Genomic DNA, 22,325 nt, shown 5'->3' with positions numbered 1-22,325 from the left:
TTTTGTTTTATATGTTGTATGCCCAGCATTGATTTGTACTCCAAGTAAAGAACAGAGAAGAAATGCCTTTTACCATCAAAAAACTTTAAATATAAATGGGAAGCAGCACTCCCAAGCTGTTCCGGTTTCCTGCTGCTGAGCAGCAGATCACCCAAAACTTAACGGCTTAAGATGATGGCATTAATTTTCCTCGTGAAGCTGGAATTTCGCCAGAGCTTGGTGGAGACAGCTCACCTCTCCTCCACCCGGAACTCTTACACATGGTCTCTTCATGTGATGCTCAGCTTCTTCCCAGCAAGGGGTCCGGGCCCTAAAGGTGAGCATCCTGAGAGAGGAAGATCAGCAGCAGCGGGAGGCCTTGTCGCTTTTACACCCTGAGGTCACAAAGCAGCTGGCACTCCCACCTCATTCTCTTCATAAGGAAGACATAAAGTCCCACCCAGGTTCAAAGGGATGGAAAATAGACTCTGCTCCTTGGGAGAGTAGCAAGGTTCTGGAAGAGCATGTAGGACCAGAAATATTCTGGGAAAATATAACCTGCCATACCAATGAATAACGCAGAAGACGTGTGGCAGAGAATAGGGGAGGATGGTAAGAAATTGGACTGGAAAGGCACAGTATACCAGAGTATATGTAAAAGAACTTGAAAATCAGGAAGAAGAGTTTAAGACATGCTTAGGTAGGAACTTGAGCCACTGAAGGGTTTTGAGCAAAGATTTCTTTGAGCAAAGGATTCTTATGGAATTCCACCCTCAAAAGAGATCCATATAGGAAATAAAGGTGAGCTTTGCAAAGCGCACTAGGGAGTGTGTTATAGGCCTGGAGAACTGAGCTCTGTTTCTTCTCTGTGACCTCTCTCCATTTCTACAGCTATAAATTAAAAAAAGGGGGAACAGTGGGAACACTTTGGGTATCTACCACATGACAGACAGTTTGAAAGTATTATCTTGTTTAAACATCACAAGAACAATCAGAGTTTAATATTATTATCCCCACTTTCCAGATGAGGAGACTGAAGCTCAGAAATGTTAAATAACTTGCCCAAAGTCAAAGAGCTTAGAATCCACACAGCCACGATTAAAACACAAGTCTGACTACGAAGTGTGGACTTTCTCACTGTGTCATGCCAGATGGCCTCATCATTTTGAAGGTGGAAATTATAAAACATTATGTGTGTCATGCAAAAATATAAATGATGTAGTAGTTTCTCTCTATGTATGTTTTACTGTCAGGCAATGGAAATTGAAAGCAACAGAAAGATTCAAATAATAGTTTCTGCTTTGGGCTTGGAATAAGAACTTTTCTGAGAGAAAACTGAAAGGCAGGAGCTAAATTCCAAGTTACCATGATCTGTAAGATGTATATCCTCTCCCTCACCACGCACAGAGATGCACCTCAATGATTCAGAAAAGCATATCCTCTGAAAAATCCAAAGAAAACTTCAATAAAGCGGAGAGAATCTGTAGGGATTGCATGGTCCTTCATTTTTCCCTTTCTACTAAAAACAGTGTTGACGTCTCTTTTTTTTTCCCCTTTTGAAATCGCATTATTTTTCTTATTCTGAGATTCAATCTGCAACCTTGACCACACCATACCCCTGTGACCAGGGACAAATCAGAAGGTTGACAATGCTTGTTTTTAGAACTTTTACAGCAACTATTCACCCCTAAGTACTTAAAATGTCCTCTATTGATTGAAAAAAAAGTTTGTAATATTATTCTTGCCAGTGGAATCTATATTATAATAAGAGACTCATGGGTACAAAGAACAAATCTCATAGTAGAATTGAAGGCTTAGTAAAAGGCTGAGCATTATCTCATTTAAGTTTCCAAACAACATGGGGAAGTATGATTAGCACTATCTCACAGATGAGAAAACGGAGACAGCAGGAGCTGTTTAAGATCACATTCAAGAATGCTACAGCTTTTCTTCAAGGAGGGCTACAGCAGAGACGGGGAGCCAGAAGATCTTGCCCTCCGTAGCAGCCTAATGTCATATGGGTGTCTCTCCCAGACAGTCTGGGCCCCTGCAAAAATTGCAGAGAGCTATGCTGTTGATTCTCCTCTGCAATGGAGAGCATGAAGAAGTTCCCACAGCTAGGCCCCAACAAGAGGAAATGGTGCCCATAGGATCGTGAGGCTGAGAGGAGTTGCAAAGATAGCCCCCAACAAACCACTTGCCAACAGTTTCCACTAGGGCATCGGAGAGGATTCCAACCTTCTGTTCCCATAGCAACATGCGGGTCTGGATGAGCACCACCATCTCAGAGGTAAGAGTTAAACTACGAGGTGTGGCGACATTCTGGTGCGTGAACAGATGAACGAGGACTTGAATGTGCCACCAAGGAAGTTACAAGAACTCTAGCATGGTGACCAAAACAAGTGCAGGGGTAGATTCTCTACCGTACAGAATGGGAGGTGCCTTACAAAAGATACCCCAAAACTCCCTTGGAAGCATATGAATGGTGACCAGCAGAAGCAGAAACGGGCTCTGCTTTATTCCTCAACGCCCAGGCCCTTGGACTCCTAGCCAACTGTTCATGTTGGTTCCCTTTGCTGTGGCCAAATCTGGGTACACTGGCTGTCTTGGCATTTCATGGCCCAGTGTGATAAGTGGCTGATTTATGTGGAGGAGAAAAGCCAGGCTTTCTCATTTGCATGTTTTACCTTATGGAACTTTCCTTTCGATCTCGTACCTCTCCCTGGGCTGGCATTTGGGTCATTTCCTTCTCCAGTTGGCTTTGTCAAACAGCAGCCAACAGCCTGGGCGTTTGGCCACAGCAGAGGGCCAGGCAATGCTTGACTGAGATAAAGTGCATTGACTTGGCAGGTGTGCCCAAGGCCCCTGAGGGCAGTGGGAGGTGCGCTTTATCTAACCATTCACAGCCGTGCTGCTGGGGGAGAATGGGGCATTGGCCCAAGGATAGAGAGAGGCCTTTCTCATTTTAGCACCGGCCTACCTTGGAGAAGCCAGACTTAGGTTTAGAATGCCTCCAAACCTGGCAACTTGCACACCAGAGAATCTGACTGAACAGTCAGGAAGGTGAAAACAATATACTCAGAAATCTTCCCCAGACACCTGCAGATACCTTGGATCAAGGACTTGCTGCCACCTCACTCAGTGACCTTGGAGAAGCCACATGGCCTTGCTCTGCCTCCAATTCAACATGACATGAATGCCTTCCTACAGAGCTGCTCACCAAGAACTTAGCAGACTAAGAAAAACAACCTTTGGAGTGAGAATTTTTTGGATGAAATGTGCTATGTCATTCTGATAGTAAAATGTATACTTACTTACCCATTTTTTTTTGACATTCATGGCTAGGAGGAATTTTTTAAAGAGGGGTCATATTGGGCTTCCCTGGTGGCGCAGTGGTTGAGAGTCCGCCTGCCAATGCAGGGGACACGGGTTCGTGCCCTGGTCCGGGAAGGTCCCACATGCCGCGGAGCGGCTGGGCCCGTGAGCCATGGCCGCTGAGCCTGCATGTCCGGAGCCTGTGCTCCACAACGGGAGAGGCCCGCGTACCGCAAAAAAAAAAAAAAAAAAAAAAAAGGGGGTCATATTTCCAGAGTTTCTAAATGAAATCTATAGTTTGACAAAAGCATGGGAACTTTTGTGTAAAGTTGAAGATAAAACATACACGTAGGTGAGCGCACTGAGGACAAAGACTGTGTTTGTCTCCTCCACCTCTGTATCGAGTGCCTGGCATGTAAGTGCACTGATTAATATTGGCTGAAATGAATGATGGAGAGGACCAACTTGAACTATAGGGATATGCCTACTCCTATACTTAAAACAAAGTAGGCCCTCAAGTATTTTTTTTCTTTTTTCCTTTTTTCCTCCCTTCCTTTTTTTCCAATGTTGCTAAAAATACAAAGCTGTTTCTAGGTAGGCAGCCAACATTAAATATCTTTCAATGATCTTGAGTTCCTGAGAATGTTTTTCTAATGTTTTCTTCATCTGGCTCTCTAACCTTTATTTTAAGACTAATTTGTTTGGGTTCCATCTTTTTTTGAAGGGCATTTTGTATACTTGGGGAAAAAAAAAAAAATCAAACCAGGCAGTCAATATCAAAACACTGTCCAGTAAAACTATGGGGCATTTTAAAAAGAAAAGGGAGGAGATTCAGGCAAACAGACTAAGTCACTTATAAGGGTAAAAAAAACAGATTGACATTACACTTTACAACAGCAATGGTTTACCAGAAGACAATTGAGCAATATATCTAAGTTGCTCGAGGAAAGCAAATGTAAGCTAAGTATCTTCTGTCCATTCAAACTGACCTTTAAGTATAAGCGCCACAAAAAAGAAAGAAAACTGTCGTGAACACGTAAGACTAGGATAAATATTATTCCATCAGCACTTCCTGAGAACTCTTCTGGAAAATGTGCTTTTCTAGAATCCGGAGAGGCACTGGCAAAAAGAATGTTGTTGCCCGTTGAATATATATTTACCTGTAGAACTGCTTTTTGTTTAATTTTTGTATGATAATTTCATAAATTGCTACTTTACTAAATTCTTTTTGTTTAGAGCAGTTTTTCCATTGATTCTTTTGGGAATCAAGCAAATAGAGATATTTTTACTTCTTCGTTTCAATTCTTGTACCTCTGTGTTTGAGTTCCATCCTTGGAGGGGGAGGAGGGTGGACAAATGAGAGAATGGCAGGATAGGTCTAACGTAGCCCTACACTGGGACACAAAACCAAAAACGTGACTAGTAGAGGGTCAGCCGTGTACAGAAAAAGATATATTTTTGAATGACTTCCATAGACTTCTTTACCGTATATGAGAGGAGAGAGAAGTGTTGTTAAGTAGATAGACCTCTAGAATTCCAGAAATATTTTTCAACCTTGAATTTAGGATGGAAAACAAAATGTGCAAGTAAGAGAATACTGGAGAGACCATTCAGCTCAACCCTTTGGTTCTATACACCGGGAAACTAAAGCTCAGACACTCCCCAAGGCCACATAACTCATCAGAGTCCAGCCATGGCCTTCATCACATTTGTTTCACCTTCTAAGCCAAGATGAATCCCTAGCCTGGTGCATGTGCTAAGGCCAGATTTCACAGGGCTTATATCACTTTACTCAAAAGGAATATTGGACAGAGAGCCAGGAGTACTTTTAGTGATTCTTGGGTAAAGCAGACCATTTGGAATCAGCTCCTTTGAATAACAGGGTTGGCAAACATCACACAACTTTGGCCTGACAAGAACTGGAAGGAGACAAGTGTCTCAGACGGGCTTCAGGTTCTAGTGTCAACTCTGCATTGATTTTGTAGGTCAAGTACAGCAAAGACCGCCAACTCTTTTCCATGGAGACAACATGCTCAGAGGACCTTTGAAGTCATAAACTGAGTTCTAGTCTTGGCTCTGATTTCAAGTGATTTGATAATGCAGGCGAGACCACTCATGGCTTCAGGTCCTCAGAGGAACTGCAAGAGACATTTTGTGAGTCCACTTCCACATGTAAGTGTCCATGATTCCATTACACATCCCACTACCCTGAGAAAAATTTCAGCAGACACCCTTGAGCCATGTGGTAAAAAGTTAGCTGTCACATCAGCTTAATTAATTTTCACTCCACTCAACAAAACAATGTTTTATCCATAAAATGTGCTCTCCTTTACAGTTTCTAAACCCTCCCTAATATGTCTCAAAACAGAAATGACAATGGACCCTCTAATATCTTAGGGGTCAAAAAGGATTTTAAAGCCATTATTTCAGGAGAAAATTGACAGGGTTTTTTTTTTTTTCTTTTTTCTTTTTCGATCATATTTTCTATGAGCTCATTTTATTTCCTAAAAAGGCTTTTACATGGGCAATTGTGATATTTAATATCTTTCATCTTCTACATAAATCAAAGCCTCTTTTTCCTTATAGGTTCGGTGTGTTCTTGAGCTCCCACTCATTTGTCTACACCTTAGGTACTGAAGAGGTTTAGCCTCAATTACATTCAACAGAGTCCAGGTATAATCTCAGCAGAAGTACACAAACAGATAAATGAAAACCTCAGGCAGACTCTGTTGGAATATCTTGGTACCATCAGCTCTGGTTGCCATTTCTACTCAAGCCATTTCCTGCTTCAGCAGCCCACCCTGGCAAACATCCTAAATGGCTCATTCTCTGTGCAGTTTTAAAATATCAACACAGTGAGGGTAACTACCATCGACCGTTTTTATTAATGGTTTCTTCAAGACCATATCGCAGTCCGATGAACATGGAGTTGTTCACTGTGGTTGTTCTAAAAGCAGCTAATAGGATGTAATTGGAAGCAGCTTCGGCTCACTTACAAAGCACTTGCTCTGTTCATTGTGATTTCACAGCCCACTAAGCAGCGCAGCCCGGAGCTCACGTTTCTGCGAGGAACAGTCAACATTCCGTTAGCCCGCCCTCTCCCCTGTTGTTTTGCCTGTCGCCCTGCGGTTCACTTCACCTTTTTCAAAAGCTCAGCAGACAGAAGTAGTTGCCTTCCTCAAGACAACATCCTTTTTCTTTTTCCCTACCTGGCAGCAGACAGCCTGTGGACACATCTATTATTTTCCTTTTTGCTTTTGTCTTAACCTTTCACTTGTTCACCATTGTTCTCAGAGCAACAGCATGTGGCCAATACACACCTTATGTTTCCTACAGCTAGCTGCCATCCATCCTTGCGACTTAACAATGGAAGACCTCTTTGTCTGCCTCGGCTTACCCGGCTAGTATCCCTGACTCTTTCTTTAACAAACTGTCCCCTCAGGAAGTCACAGCATTGTCTAATGGGAGGAAAATCTCAGCAGGAATTCCAAATCATTTGTGGGAAAGCAACAGGTCTCTATGTAGAAGAAGAAAATATACTGGAAGAATCTAGCAGTGCGTTACATCCACAGAAATAGGCACCACATGCGGACTAGATTTCATCCAGGGCAAGAGCCCTTAACTAAGTGTTCAGTCAAGATCCTAAAATAGGGATCTCCTTACCCCATGGGATTCAGATTCTTCATATGAAAAATTGAGAAGATCAAGGGTCAATGTGGACTATTTCTAAGGCTTTCCTATTGAAACATCTTATCATCTACAAATACTCACACATATTAAAAACAAGAACACGAATAGTGATGCCAAGGATAGTGGCTATTTGGAGGAAGGGGCAGTGGAGCTAGTACATTAAGAGGTATGAGACTTCCCTGGTGATCCAGTGGTAAAGTATCCACCATCCAGTGCAGGGCACGCAGGTTCGATCCCCCTCAGGGAACTAAGATCCCACATGCCGCGGGGCAACTAAGCCCGCGTGCCAAAACTACTGAGCTTGCACGCCTCAACTAGAGAGCCTGTGTGCCACAAACTACAGAGCCCACACGCCCTGGAGCCCACGAGCCACAACTAGAGAGAGAAAACCCACACGCCACAACTCGAGAGAAGCCTGGCGCCGCAACGAAGAGCCCACGTGCCACAACGAAAGCTCCCGCATGCCTCAATGAAGATCCCACGTGCAGCAACTAAGACCTGACACGGCCAAAAACATAAAGAAAATAAATAAATAAAATATTTTTAAAAAAGAGGTATACCGTGAAATTTTTCATGGAATTAGGCTACTGTCCTGTTCACTGATTGTCACAGAATCCACTCAAAACCCCATAAAGAACGCTTATCTTCTTTTGACTCACCCATGTCAAAGATACCTTCATTGTTCTTGACTCTCAACTGTCAAGCCTTCACAGCTCAAAAAATGCATCCCAGGGGAGTATTAGAGGGCAACTTTGTTTCGATCAACATGGAAACATCATTGAACACACTCAGAAGCTAAGGTTCTAGTGAGGGATTTCATATAAAGTCCACGCAACGTCAGTAATATTTAAGGAAATCCATATGTTCATTCTTTATGCAGTTTTAACTAAAGGTGCTATTTCTCGTCAATAAAATCAGAGCTCAGTTTCTAATTCTTACTACACTACAAGTTTCCGACCTAATGAAAAAATAAAGTTTTTGAACAAAATCTGCTTTCCCTGGGTATTCAGTTTTCCTCTGGGTGTCATGTGACATACCATCCTTTGGGTAGCATCTGTGTGTCCCACCGCAGGCCTTATAAAGTGGCGGCCCTCCCACTGTGAAATGGGTTACTGGCAAGCTGTGGAGGGGATGCTTGGCTAGTTCAGCATCTACAGCACTGGGATAATTTTGCAGGAATTGCAGACAGGAATTGCAGTTCAGGGCTTTTGAAATTCCCCAAGGTTATTACTCGATGTGTTCGCTAAACAGTAAGGTGGAAGTGGCTTGTGCTAAGCCACAAGTTAAAGAAACATCTGGACAGTGGATGGACTTGGCTCCAAAGATGGCCATGGTGAGAAGGCTAGTGGGTGCCAGGTGTAGAAACAAATTCACGTTCAAGGGTCCCCTCCCTAGTTAGGATCATCTCCAAGAGTCACGGCCTAGAGGAAAGGGTCTCCTGAAACTAAACTAGAATCCGTACAGACTTGAGACAAAATTTTTTGAGGCAATAATACTTTAGGAATCTAAGTGAAGCAAACACAAATGAATTCAAAGAAAGAGAAGCACAAGAAAGACACTCAAGCCACTTGAAGGTGTCTTACAGTTCACACTCTTCTTATCTGTTCCCTGGGATATTTGGACACAATTCTTAAAGGCAGGGAGTAATAAAAGGAAGGCCAAAGAACTGGGAATCAGACAGATCTGTTCTACTGCTCAGTGACCGAGGAGTCCTGAACAAGAGGTGCTGAAGTCTGCCCCTAAACCAGCCTTATTCATCTATTTACAACAGAAATCTTGGGAAGAGTAAATGAGCACAACTTACAAATAAGCTCAAAAAAATGTTAACTACATTTTCCATTCAGGAATGAGGATCTAGTGAAAAAGAAAACTGCGATTTACTGTAAAGTGTGAAAGAAACGAGAAAATAGTCATTTATAGCCAACAAATCATTCTGGCGTACCTGCTACGTGTTGCCTGGCAATACATCATCCATCGCTAGAAAAGACCATACTAACCTACACAGATCTGCTAGCTCTCCTAAGTTTAGCTACGATAACTGGTTTATTCAAAGCTTGCCAGGAAGAGTGTCCAACAGTTTACTTTATGACCAATAGCAGGCTTCTGCAATACAGACTATGACCAAACATGTGACACAAGTTCTGTCTAGAATAACGCAACTGGGACACATCAAACAATGGAAACTTCGCTAAGTGCCATGAGCTAACCAACTGAATTAACTTGTCCAGACTAGAAAATTATGCTGAGCTAAGAATGACAACAGAAAGCATCAAATGTTATGTTGGTGTTTCCTAGGAGCTAAAGAAAATGGTCTGTAAAAGAGAAGAGAAAAGAAGTGAATGGGTAAAGTGATTGAAACTGGTGATGCTAACACTAAACTTAGACTGACAGGAGATGTCTGAATCTGTTCAAGTGACCACAGGTAAAGAATACAAGTTTAGAGCAATATATTGAATAGACTGAAGTGGAGAGAAGAGAGGTGTGTGAAGTCCAACTAGAAGGCAGCTGCGGCAGTCAGAAACAAAGATCAATAGAAGGTTGATGTCATCTAACAGTAGCAACAGAGAAAAGAAAGCCAAGTTTGGAGCTAGTGTGATCAAAACAGCAATCAGGATTTGGTGAAGGCTTGAGCATAGAGAAAATAATGGGTACCTAAAAGATGGGATGAGAAGGATAATTAAAATCAACTTTCCATACAATTATTTGTGACCTTTTTAAATATGAAAGCTCATGGTAACCAAAAACATGGAGCATAAGGACGATAACAGAATCAAATGCCTGGAGATATATTCTCAGGACTGCTACTTACTCACATTTTGATCTTGGGCCATGAATTGGTCTCTGTGGGCATCAGGTTTGCACTTGTCTAAAATGGCACCAGGCATCACAGAAGGCAGGATGGTCAGACTCAAAGATTAACTGCCTATGGAAAAGGCAGTGGTACCTGCAGCCCTTGGAACTCCGCCAGGTGATTTGCCCATCGTACCTTGAAATGGTAATCTATCACAACCTGTGTGGGAGAAGCAAACGATTATGGCAATGAGGGCAGGAGTCTTTGGGTCCTCATCAGGTTTGGCACATTGGAGTGCTCTGCCAAAATCCATTTGGTTTACATTCCAAATTTAGCTTTTGATGGTTATCATGGTCTCAAGAAACCGTATTTTTACTGTACTTAGCCAGGATGCCGTCCCACTCATCCTCGTAGCCTTAGAACCTACCAGAGGGCCTAGCATGTAATACATACAGTAAGTGATTTATTTTAAAATGTTAAACAGAATTTACTGAACACTGGAACATCAGAAAACCAAAGATTAGTTCCCTTTGCTTTTCAGAACTCAAACTATGAAAGCCTCAGTTGCCTCACTTCACAATGCGCCTGAAGTTCAGCTCCTCTCACTGGAGCTCGCTGTTCACCTTTCTGGTCCGTCCAGCCTGAGCTGTTAAATTGCAGGTACCGGGCTTCCCTGGTGGCGCAGTGGTTGAGAGTCCGCCTGCCGATGCTGGGGACACGGGTTCGTGCCCCGGTCCGGGAGGATCCCACATGCCGCGGAGCAGCTGGGCCCGTGAGCCATGGCTGCTGAGCCTGCGCGTCCGGAGCCTGTGCTCCACAACGGGAGAGGCCACAACAGTGAGAGGCCCGCGTACCGCAAAAAAAAAAAAAAAAAAATTGCAGGTACCGACTGTCAGATTGCTTATGACTGGTGTATGTGTCAATTACACTCCGATTCCTGGTTTTTGCTTAAATGCAGGAAGGAAAACAAAGTGCCCGGCTTCCTATTATAATGAGAAGGTGGACTCTCTCTGCATCGCCCACACTCACTCTCGATAAAGTAAGTCACCTCATTTTCCACCAGGGCCTCTCACCAGGCATTAAGGGATTCTCTCATCAGGGCTGGTGTTGTCAAAAAGCCCAGAGCTGTAAGTTTATGTCAGTACCCCTGTGGCCAATTTATCATAAAATCATTTTAAAAAATGAGCAGCCGCGTTCCCCATTCTTATTCATTTTAGCCTTGCTTTCTCTTTTTAAATTTTCACTGAAGTGTAATATACATACACTTCATCCGTCCTAATTGTGTATCCATCATAATTGTGCAGCTTGATGAATTTTAACAAGCTGAACACTCCCGGTGAAACAAGAACCCAGATCAATAAACAGAAAGTTACCAGCACTCAAGAAGCACTCTCATGCTTCTTCCAGTCATTAACTTCCCACATCCCCAAGAGTGAAATCCATCCTCATCCCCAAGAGTGAAATCCATCCTCACTTCCAACACCAAGCTAGATGACTTCAGCTTGGTTTTGGCTTTTACATAAGCAGATTCATACAATATGCACTCTTTTGCGCCTCGCCATCCCTTTATTGCCTGGGGAAATGGGTCTTTATGTAACGACAGAGCACCAAAATTTCATGCTGGTAACTTGGGCAGTATGCAAGGAAAGCAAAGGAAACCCTGAGGCTGTGTTATAGGAAGACTTTGTGTTAAACTTGGTCTTTTTTTTTTTTTTTTTTGGCAGTACGCGGGCCTCTCACTGTTGTGGCCTCTCCCATTGCGGAGCACAGGCTCCGGACACACAGGCTCAGCGGCCATGGCTCACGGGCCCAGCCACTCCACGGCATGTGGGATCTTCCCCGACCGGGGCACGAACCCGCGTCCCCTGCATCGGCAGGCGGACTCTCAACCACTGTGCCACCAGGGAAGCCCTTGGTCTTTTTTTTAAAACACAGATTAAGGTTGTTAGAACCAGTTTAAAAGTTCAAGCTACCCAAGAGACACGTGAGTCCAGCTAGTTGAAAACCTATGACTCGAGCTACAGCTGTGTGTTAGCAGCTCCCCGTATTTGGATGTAGACTAAGACAGAGGGATCAATTCTCCCTGAAAGGCAGGCAGGGACTGGCTACGGGGGCAGAAGGCAGTGCAGACTTGTTGGCACAGGCAGAGTAGTTGCCGTGGAATTTAAAGACACCATTAGTACAGCCACAAGGTCCCAAACCCTCTGTAGCTGAGGCCCCTAATGCTTGTGGGATCATGAAAATTAAAACAGTCTTGCTGGCAGAATCTTAGTAACTGTCTGCTCTTGGCATATGAGTCAGTTAACGTCCTAGTCCGGATTGACCCAGAGTAAGAGGTTCCCGGCACCTCCCAATAAAACTCAATATGACAGGAGAGAATCAAGGGAGCGGGGATGAAAACAGGTTTTTCAGAAGAAGCAGAACAAACCAACTGGCTGTGAGCACCCTGCGTCTTTTTCTTAGGTGGTCACTTTCCATCTTCTCCAGGCATTTTCTGGTCCTTAGCACACATAAACACTGAACAATCTAGAATTCACTGGACATCTTAGAAGTTAGGGCCCACCTTGCATCACTCAGGCAGCCAGCAATTCCCCAAGGTGACAATTCTCCTTAACATCAGCCAGGAGAAAGACAGGATGCCTGAGGATTAGGACTAGGTGGTCTGTTCACTAAAGGAGGAAAGAGACTAGGTAGTTAAAGGTATCCAGTCCTGGATCAGCCGTAGCTTTGAACTAGAGGTGGTTATATGGAGAGTCCAGAATACCTCCCAAATTCACTGGAGCCATTGACAACTTATCCTCACTACTATCATTCTAATAGTAGCTAACAATTATTGAGCTAATGTTACATGTTAATTATTTCATTTAGCCCTAAAAACAGCCCCACGAGATAGGTGCTAATTTTGTCTCCATTTTACACATGTGTAAAACGAGGCAGAGAGTGGGCCATATGCTAAGGCCAGGAAGTAGATTCCTACATTTGCTTGACGACAGAGCCCACATTGTAAAACAGTGGCTTTCAAGCCTTTTCTTTTTTTTTACCATGACCCAGAAAGAAATTATTTTACACTGTAACCCAGAACATACATGCATACACACATAAATACACATGAAAAAAGTTTTAGAAAATCATATTCACCCTTACTCCATGCCTTAGATCATTGTTTTGATATTTACTAATATATTTTAAACTTTTCTATTTCCTTTTAAGATGCTCATTACAACTCACTCACATATTTCATGACACATGAATAGCTTGCGATCTGCAGTTAGAAAAACACTGTCTAAAGCATTATGCTGTACTGCTTTCCCAGGCTCTTCTTATTTAATTCTCTAGGAATGGACTTTACAACCACATGGTTAAATTTACCACCAGTGGTGTGCTGCTAAATGTTTAACAACTAGATCTTTGGGACTTGTGAAGGGACTGGTCATTAACATTTGCTGATTTCTGCACCGTGGCCAATTTGAAGCTATCAACATGACATCGCTGAACACGGACTGGGGAAGAAATATGGATGAGTGGCTCATGAGAGCTCATACCAACCAACTAAAGCACACCAATACACTTCCCCAAAATTTCCAGCAAGAACTGAGAAAATAGGTTTTAAAGTCATGTCAGTGACTGGAAGGGTTGGAGATGATTTGTCAATGATAATTAATTGCCTATTTCATGGCAATTAGTCTAAGCCCACAACCCCACAGTGTCTAATATATAAATCCAAGTTGTTTCTATTTGAGCATGGGGTTCTTAGCTGTTATAATTTGAAGAATATTAATCAGGCCCTGACACTTCATTGTCTGTACACTGAGGTATCTAAAATTCCATGATTAAAAATGTTTCTCCTTTTTTAAGCCAATGTTTTGGCCCATTTAAAACTCTGACCATTCCTAAATAGGTAACAAAGTAACTTACATTAATGTGCTAAAAACCGATGGCTTAATATATCAGATGACTTTATTTGTGATAAGTAAGAGAAGTGAGAAAATGGGAATTCTGATAAGGGTATGAAGGAATGGATGGCTTTGGAGTAGTTGCATTTCTAGGAAAACCCATCATAAATAGGGTAACACAATGGAAACCATCACAAACCCTGGTACCATCTGAGATGCAGGACAGCATCAGGCATCTGTGGAAGGGCATAACTGAGTAGGAGGAAAGTTACAGGATTAAATAAAATAATCTATTTAGAACATTATAGTTTCTGGCACACAGTAGTGGCTCAATAAATTTTAGTATCTTTAAGGGAGGGTCTATTCAGGAATCATTTAATGAAAAGTGACATAAAACAGATTCCAAACTGACATAAGCAAAGAGGAATTTATCACACATAACTGGGAAATCTGAGCTGAATTAAATAGCATGTACAATACTGTCAGGTCTCACTACTTCTCCATCTCTTGGCTTTGCATCTCAGATAGACTCTTGCCTCATCGTGGTATGGTGGCTGCCAGCAGCTCCAGGCTTACATCCATTCCTCTACGTCACTCTGACAGAAAGAGGATGCTTTTCTCCTGGTGGTTCTAGAAAATGTTCTCACATGAACCCTGGTTAGCAATGATTTGGTCACAGGCTCATTCTGGAATGAACTGCTGTGGTCAGGTACATATCACACTCTGGTTAGTCGTGTGTGTCACAAGCCACCTAGCAAGCCAGGAATGGATTCACCTTGCTTTATGAACATAAGTGTTGGTTCCCAAAGGAAAACTGTGGTATGGTTTCCAGAAAAATTGGAAATGGATGTTAATCCATCAACCCACAAGGACAAATCCAGTTTTGTTCAAGCTGATAAGAATTCTGTTTAAAACTGAAACATTCCCCAAATTTCCAACATCTTATTCAGCAAGTCAATTCAGGGGTGATATGCAAAAAGTTTAACAACTGGCATCAAGTTAAGAAAATGAACAGCAACCACAACTCTTGGAGCTGGAACCTAAAGACCCGACTCTGCCAGAATTGAACACTTTTCTAGCTGGGCCATGAAGGAATTGAGGGAGGCAGTGGGGGAATGAAAGTAGTCAGGGAAGTGGAGGAATATTCAAAGGGCTTGGTAGCTTGACTATTCACCACCTGGATGAAAGTACTTCAATATTTTAACAACTAGAACAACTATACCAGTGTGTACCACCAGGGCTTCAACCTTGACTGAATCTATTTGCAGCTATATCATAAAGAAGAACGTGCTGTCAGCTATGACCCATCTTACATTCAGAAGCACCGCCTCTGAATTAAGAGACTGTTCTTTTAGCAGAACAACAGAAGGGGCAAAAAGGTTTTCCACTAACAAGATGTAGGATAACTACTGGGCATATATCCTGAGAAAACCATACTTCAAAGAGACATGTACCACAATGTTCACTGCAGCTCTATCTACAATAGTCAGGACATAGAAGCAACCTAAGTGTCCACCAACAGATGAACGGATAAAGAAGATGTGGCACATATATACAGTGGAATATTACTCAGCCATAAAAAGAAACGAAACTGAGTTATCTGTAGTGAGGTGGATGGACTTAGAGTCTGTCCTACAGAGTGAAGTAAGTCAGAAAGAGAAAAACAAATACCATATGCTAACACATATATATGGAATCTAAAAAAAAATGGTTCTGAAGAACCTAGGGGCAGGACAGGAATAAAGACACAGACATAGAGAATGGACTTGAGGACACAGGGAGGGGGAAGGGTAAACTGGGACGAAGTGACAGAATGGCATGGACTTATACACACTACCAAATGTAAAACAGACAGCTAGTGGGAAGCAGCCGCATAGCACAGGGAGATCAGCTCGGTGCTTTGTGACCACCTAGAGGGGTGGGATAGGGAGGGTGGGAGGGAAACACGAGAGCGGGGGGATATGGGGATATATGTATATGTATAGCTGATTCACTTTGTTATAAAGCAGAAACTAACACACCATTGTAAAGCAATTATACTCCGATAAAGATGTTAAAAAAAAAAGATCGAGGATAAATGCAAACATATACACACAGGGAGAAGTAAAATCAGACTACAAGATAAACCAAATAATATTGGAATTCATCTTTTCTTACCATTTTCTTACCATTTTTTAATTTGTGACAAATATAATTTTCATGAACTCATCGTGACGACACCTCATAGTTAGACTTATTCTTCTACATTAAACCACGTATTTACCATTTCTGGTGCTCTTCATTCTTTCCTGTTGATTTGATTTTCCATATGGTGCCATTTCCTCTTCCTTTGAAGTAATCCCTTTAGCATTTCTCTTCTGTAAGTCTGCCGGCAGTGAAATCTCTCAGTTTTAGTTGCCTGGAAAAAAGTTTTTATTTTACCTTCATTCTTGAAGTATATTTGAACTAGAAGTAGAATTCTGGGATACTTAACCAGTTTTCTCCCAGAACTTTAAAGATTCCATTGCATCATGGCCACCATTGTTTCTGATGAAAGTGATCCCTCATTCATATTGTTACCCACTAACTGGGCTGTTCCACGACGTTTTCAAAGTTTTCGCTTTATTTTTGGTTTTATCAATTTGGCAGTGATTTGCCTACGTGGGTTTTATTTGTATTTATCCTGCTTAGGGTTTGCTGAGCTTATTGGTTTTATAATCTTATGTTTATCACCAAATTGGGGGAATAATTGGGGGAATTATTTCCTCAAGTATTTTTTTCTTCTTCTTCCTCCTCTACTTATGAAACTCAGATTATACCTGTGTTAGACCACTTACTATTCAAAAGAACTCTGAAGCTTTAAATTTTTTTCAGTGTTTTTTCTATTAGGTCAGATTAGATAATTACTTTTCATCGATCTTCAAGTTTACTGACTATTTTGCCATCTCCAATCTGTTGTGCTCCCCTACATACACCCAATGAAGTTTTTATTTTAGATATTTACTAGATAATTAAATATTTATTTTGGATATTTCCTTTTGTGTTCTAAACTTTCTGCAGCTTTTTTTCATAGTTTCAATTCTCTGCTGAGATTCCTCATCTACTCATTCATTTTTTTGAAGTCTTTGAACAAATTTATCTTTATAATAGACTATTTAAAGTCCTTATCTGCTAAGTTTTGGGACCTTTTTCTAATGAAGGATTTCTCTCTTTACTTCAGGTCCCATTTTCCTGTTTTCTTACATGTCAAGTGATTTTTGGTTGTATACTGTGGAATTATATTGCAGGCAGGCTCAAGTATGTCAACTTCCTTTAAGAGCTTTCAGTTTTGCCTTAGCAGGTACTGAAATAACTGTGGATCATTTTAGCTGTGTTAAGTTTAGTTTTATTCTTTGTTAAGGCAGGTGTATTTTGGATGTAGTCCTAGGGCATGCCCCTTATTCCAGAGCTTGATTCTTACTCATGGAGGGTAAACTTTCTGGGAATTTTATTGAAAGTGCAATAATGCCCAGTGTGTTCTCTCTACTCCATCTGGGCTGGAACTCCAATACCTCTCTGTATGCATGACCTCTGATATAGATATTTCCCTCTCAACCCTGTTGCAGGAAAATGATCTCTGCCAGGCCTCACTGAGTCTCACTCTGTGTATAACCAGCCTAACCCTTGCACAACACAGACCTTAGGCTCACCATTTCCATGTGGCTCTCTGCCCCACAAATTGCAACCACTTCAAAAGCCAAGAACTCTAGTCTCTGCCTCTGGAGGCCAATAGGGCTGCCACTGCACCATGGCAGAAAAGCACTCCCAAGCAGCATGTTGGGGAATAGGGTAATCATGGCACTTGCCTTGTGTGATTCTTTTTCTCAAAGATCATAGTTTGCCTTGTATGTTTTGTCCAGCTTTATAGCTATTTTCAGCAGGAGGGCAAATCTAATACCAGATATTATGACATGGCCAGATGCAGAAGCTGGCTACAGATACTCTAAAGAGTTCATTTAGCACCAGGCAAAGATAGTGCTGTTTCAAACATTTTACCATTTACATACTGAGGAGAATTTGATAGATGGGGGTGAGATTTTTGCAGAAACATGTGTGATATGCATTCTCTTTTGTAAGACCTGATTGGACAGTAATTATTAAAGTCTTCTTAAGTCCTAATTCTGTATTTACTTTTCACTACTATCTTGAGTAATTTGCCCTACTTTCTCTCTCTCTCTACTCAGGAAGCAATAAGAGTTAATTCATTGTGCAAAACACTTTGACATTATTCAAGAGGAAGGACAGTATACACACAGGACATTACTAATAATATACACTTGATGGATCATATTGTTAATAGGTAAAAATGTTCTCCCGTGAATAATATTCCTCCATTTCTTCCCCTTCACTATTTTGTCCAGAGCTAGAAGGAAAGCTTTTGACAAACCCAGTTTCTGTACTCTCTGTTCACACTGACAAACCTGTAATTTCTAGTAGACTTGGCAGCTTCTAAGAGGAAAAGGACAAAGGTGCACTGCAGGGGCTTTGGGGAGGCTCCAATTCCAAGGCTGGTAATGGGGTTAGGAAACTTGAGGATGAAAAAACAGCTGAAATAACAACACACACACACACACACACGCACGCACGCACGAAAATAATCCACCCTTTGATATTTACAAAAATAAAGATTGACTTTGAAGGGAAATAAATGAATCTTTAATATAATATATATTGAATGACCAACCCAAGTTAATATTATTGTTTAAGTAAATTACCAGCAATTACCCTAAGGACCAAAGTTTAGCATAACTGTCAACGTTTTCCTACCTCATAAAGACACTTCCCCCTAAATTCAGAAGATAAAGGAAATTGGAGACCTGATGTTTTGTGAGGTGGGGAGGGTTGTCCAAGGCCATTTAGTGAAGTAGGCATGTCTCCTTTAGGCAGCATCAGCATCGCTTTCTGGCTCCATCATCCCAGTTGGTAGTGTCCCCCTCTTCACTGTAGTCACGTAGGGTTCCTGGGCTTCTTTAATCTTCTCTATGAAAAAAACAGGCTCACAGGAAAGGGTCTGATCAATTTGTTCCCAGTTCTCGACTTAAGTTTTTGGTTATTTGAAATCTTTTATTTATGGTGGGATTTCAAGCTTCCTCAAACTAGAGCAACTTGAGAGAAAGCAGAACTATCCTCCCTAACTTCAAATCTTAATACATAGGCCTGGCCTCCACTCTTCTGCCTTGTCATTCATACTTTCATGGAACATAACCTGTTAGTTGGTGTGCTCTTTTCCATTCCTCCTAATCTCTCTCAGAGGGACAATGCATTTCCTAATCTTTCTAATTTCTCCAAGTGCTCTCAACTTTTCCAATTTTACTTTATTTTTTTCCTTAAAAATCAGCAATTTAAAGGAAAGACCAGAGCTACTGAGGCCAAATTTCTCTAGTGCCAAAGTTGAATCTTGACCTATGATAGCATCATTATGAACAAAAATAAAACAGATCTTTTCAGCTATCTTCTTTATTCTCTGAATGGAATTTCCAAATCATCTTGCCAGTCTTCTGATCAATCTCTCAAAAACTTAGATGCTATTTAGAATTTATCATTTGGCAATAATGTACGTTAGTTGCTGTGGAAAATACAACATTGTCTAAGGCACTGACCTTGATATCCAGTAGCTTACAATCTACTGAGGAAAGAAGAACAAATTCCAATTGTTAGATTTCAATTTTAAATAACTATGTAAATAAATAGAAAACAAAATATGATCATCATAATAAACATAGCACAAACTATAAGGAAATTAAGCAAATGGAATTAGGCCACCTTACAGCTGAAGTAATACAGAAGGCTTACAAGGAATAGAAATTTTAAGCTAGATCTGCTAAGAATGATTGCATATTAAGTAGTCAGTTTCTCATAATAATTTCTTAAACGAAGCAGAATGGTTCAGTGATACATCCTGCTATTAAAAACACCAGTATGGCTACAGCCTCTGTTTACCCATTTGAAAATGGTAGTCTAAGAACAAAGGCCATGTCTCTTGTTGCCTACAATTCTGGCAGCTGAAAACTTTATAATCAAATGTATAGCCAAATTGTACATGCTAGCACTAACCCTAAATTTTCTCCAGATCAGTTGGGTGTGCGGGCTTTGAGCACACTCAGAAGCCTTTCAGCAATTCAAGGGCTTATTTCTAGGAAAGAGTAAGAGTGGTTCTGGCATTAGATCACCCCTGGATAAACTACTTATTCGTTGAGTCAAACTGGATTGCATTTCCCACACTAAGTCCCTGGGCGAAGTCAAGAGAGGAAGGAAAATATGTATTAGCATATGCAGAATTTAGAAATGCTTCCTGCCCACATCTTTCAGGGGTTATATTCACAGCAAACCCCTAAGATTCTATTAACGCACCAATTAATAAAACACTAGTGAGCAGGTTGCCTACAGAGTGGGCTACATACACATGCTTATTTATGGCGGACACATCACTCATCGTCCCTGAATGCAGAACTTTTGAGTGCAGAGCTGCAACTCTCTGGCTGCGTATGAAGGTGGCTGCAGTAGGGAGTCTGTTTATCTGGGGAATGTGATGCTGGCTGACTTACAATGAAAGGAACATGAAAAGAAGTAGTGGATGCCCTTTCCCACAATCCGATAAACTGTTACACAGAGATAAACAGTTGCCTTGGATTAAGCGTGCTTGTCTATTTTTCAATGTTAATTTTTAATTTCCTGTGCGTTCAATTTCTTAGGGCTTCATTTTAAATAACACTAAGTAATTTTAAATTATGCATGCCCCTACGGTCTTAATCATTTCAAATTCTGCTTTAAGGAAAAGGTAAATAAGAAAATATTAAGACTGCATTTAAACATTACTGTAACTGATTTTTAATTGGTAATTCTCTAAGACTGCATTAAGTGCTACTTAAAGATGCCCTGTCAGAGAGCTTAAGGAAAACTATTTTACATGACGCTGTTAGTCAACTTGTTTTTAAGTTCTGTATATCTAATTTTTAAACGTACATAATATATGTAATATGTCATGAATTGCTTTTTGAATCAAGCACTTAACAATTACCATGTTAAAGGTAATTGTAAACTTATTGTGAAGATTTTCACACGTGGTGGAGATAGTTGGAAGAAACAGAGATGAGTACGTTTCCATCACTCTCAGTATAAAAATATCCAAACATTTAAATTATTTGACAGCAGGCATAATGTTCATTTGTTTACAATTAAAGTTTCTATCCTAGGTATCCAGCTCATGGCCCAGCACACACAAAGTAGGTGTTCAATAAATATTTGATGAGTGAATGCGTGTCTGAAGCTCTGAAATAGGAAAATAGGCATGTTCCTTATTTAGTGTTCTCCCGACCGAAAACTGAAGTAAATGTAGGTCAACTTGAGGCCACATTTTTCTTCGCTTCTCACAGACCCGCCTCAGCTACAACTTTCAGATTCAAAGGCAGCATTCTCTCCTGCATGTATAAAAAGTACTACCTGCTGGCAGTCCTACCATCAAAGAGCATAATAGGGGAAGATCATTTGGGATGATTAGGTGGGTAATAAAATAAAACAACTGATTTCTGTACTTTAATTCCCACTTGCTATGCCACAAATAAAATAGTAAAGAGTCATTTGCAAACAGCATTATCATGGATCTGTGGATTCCTTCAAGAAATATTTATTGAATATCTTCTGGATTGCAGATACTGTGCCAGGCCCTGGATACACAAAGATAAATAAAACACAGCCTCTACCTGTGAGACAGATAGACTGACACATACTACTACCTTCAGCATAATGTGATGTTTCATTTGAAGTCTTCTTTGGCTAAGAGCATCCTCTTAAGCGAGAATTAAGCTTTCCATAGACTGCACGGTCATCTTTACTCTTTGTGTAGTCAAACTTCCTTCATATTCAAGAGATAGCTACATTTTTTATAGATAGATGGTTAAGACTGTGTTGATGACCTTCTTTTAATTAACTATTCTCTTTTATTAGGCACATAAAACAATTATTTTATGAGGCAATTTCAGCTTCTTTATCATTAGCGATAATGATCGCAGTGTCTTTTACCTTCCATGGCAGTTTTGCTTCAAAGGGAATTGCACATAAAAATCAAAGAGAGACCAGAAACTGATATGAGACAAACAAAAAAAATTCTACTACAGTATCAACCTCTTTAAAAATTATTATTATTAGATTTTCTGGTGCCCTGTGGCAGATATCCCAGAGAGGCTCTAGGTTAACACCGAGCATTCCAATCACTGCCTCTCTGAGTGCTGAGGTTCACACCTACATGAACAAAACCAAACCCAGATGATTTGTGTGTGTCAAGAAAACAGCCCTTCACTTGCCCCATGAAAAAGGAACAGAAAGCATGTGGAAAGCCAGGTTTGAAAGGGCACTGCTAACAGGAGAAGGGAGAAATGTCAAAAATGTTGAAGTAAACACTGAACTAGTTCCTGTCTGTATATTTTTGCTGAGTTTTGTTTTTTCCTTCAAACCTTACAAATCCTAAAAGTTGTGCCATTTCATTTATCCCTAATGAGCAGACAAGGAAACAAATAGCAACTGTAATCACAAAACATTTCTTGAATTAGCTACAGCAGGAATATTAAGCAAGAAGTAAACAACTTGACTGGGGAAGGAAGATAGGAAAAAACCCTTGGCCCTTCCCGGTACTGACTGTAAGG

Source organism: Delphinapterus leucas, chromosome 9, assembly GCF_059928025.1.
Source record: "Delphinapterus leucas isolate spDelLeu-1000000601 "Yukka" chromosome 9, BTC_Dleu_Yukka2, whole genome shotgun sequence".
NCBI lineage: Eukaryota > Metazoa > Chordata > Mammalia > Artiodactyla > Monodontidae > Delphinapterus > Delphinapterus leucas.
This window is presented reverse-complemented; position numbering follows the sequence as displayed.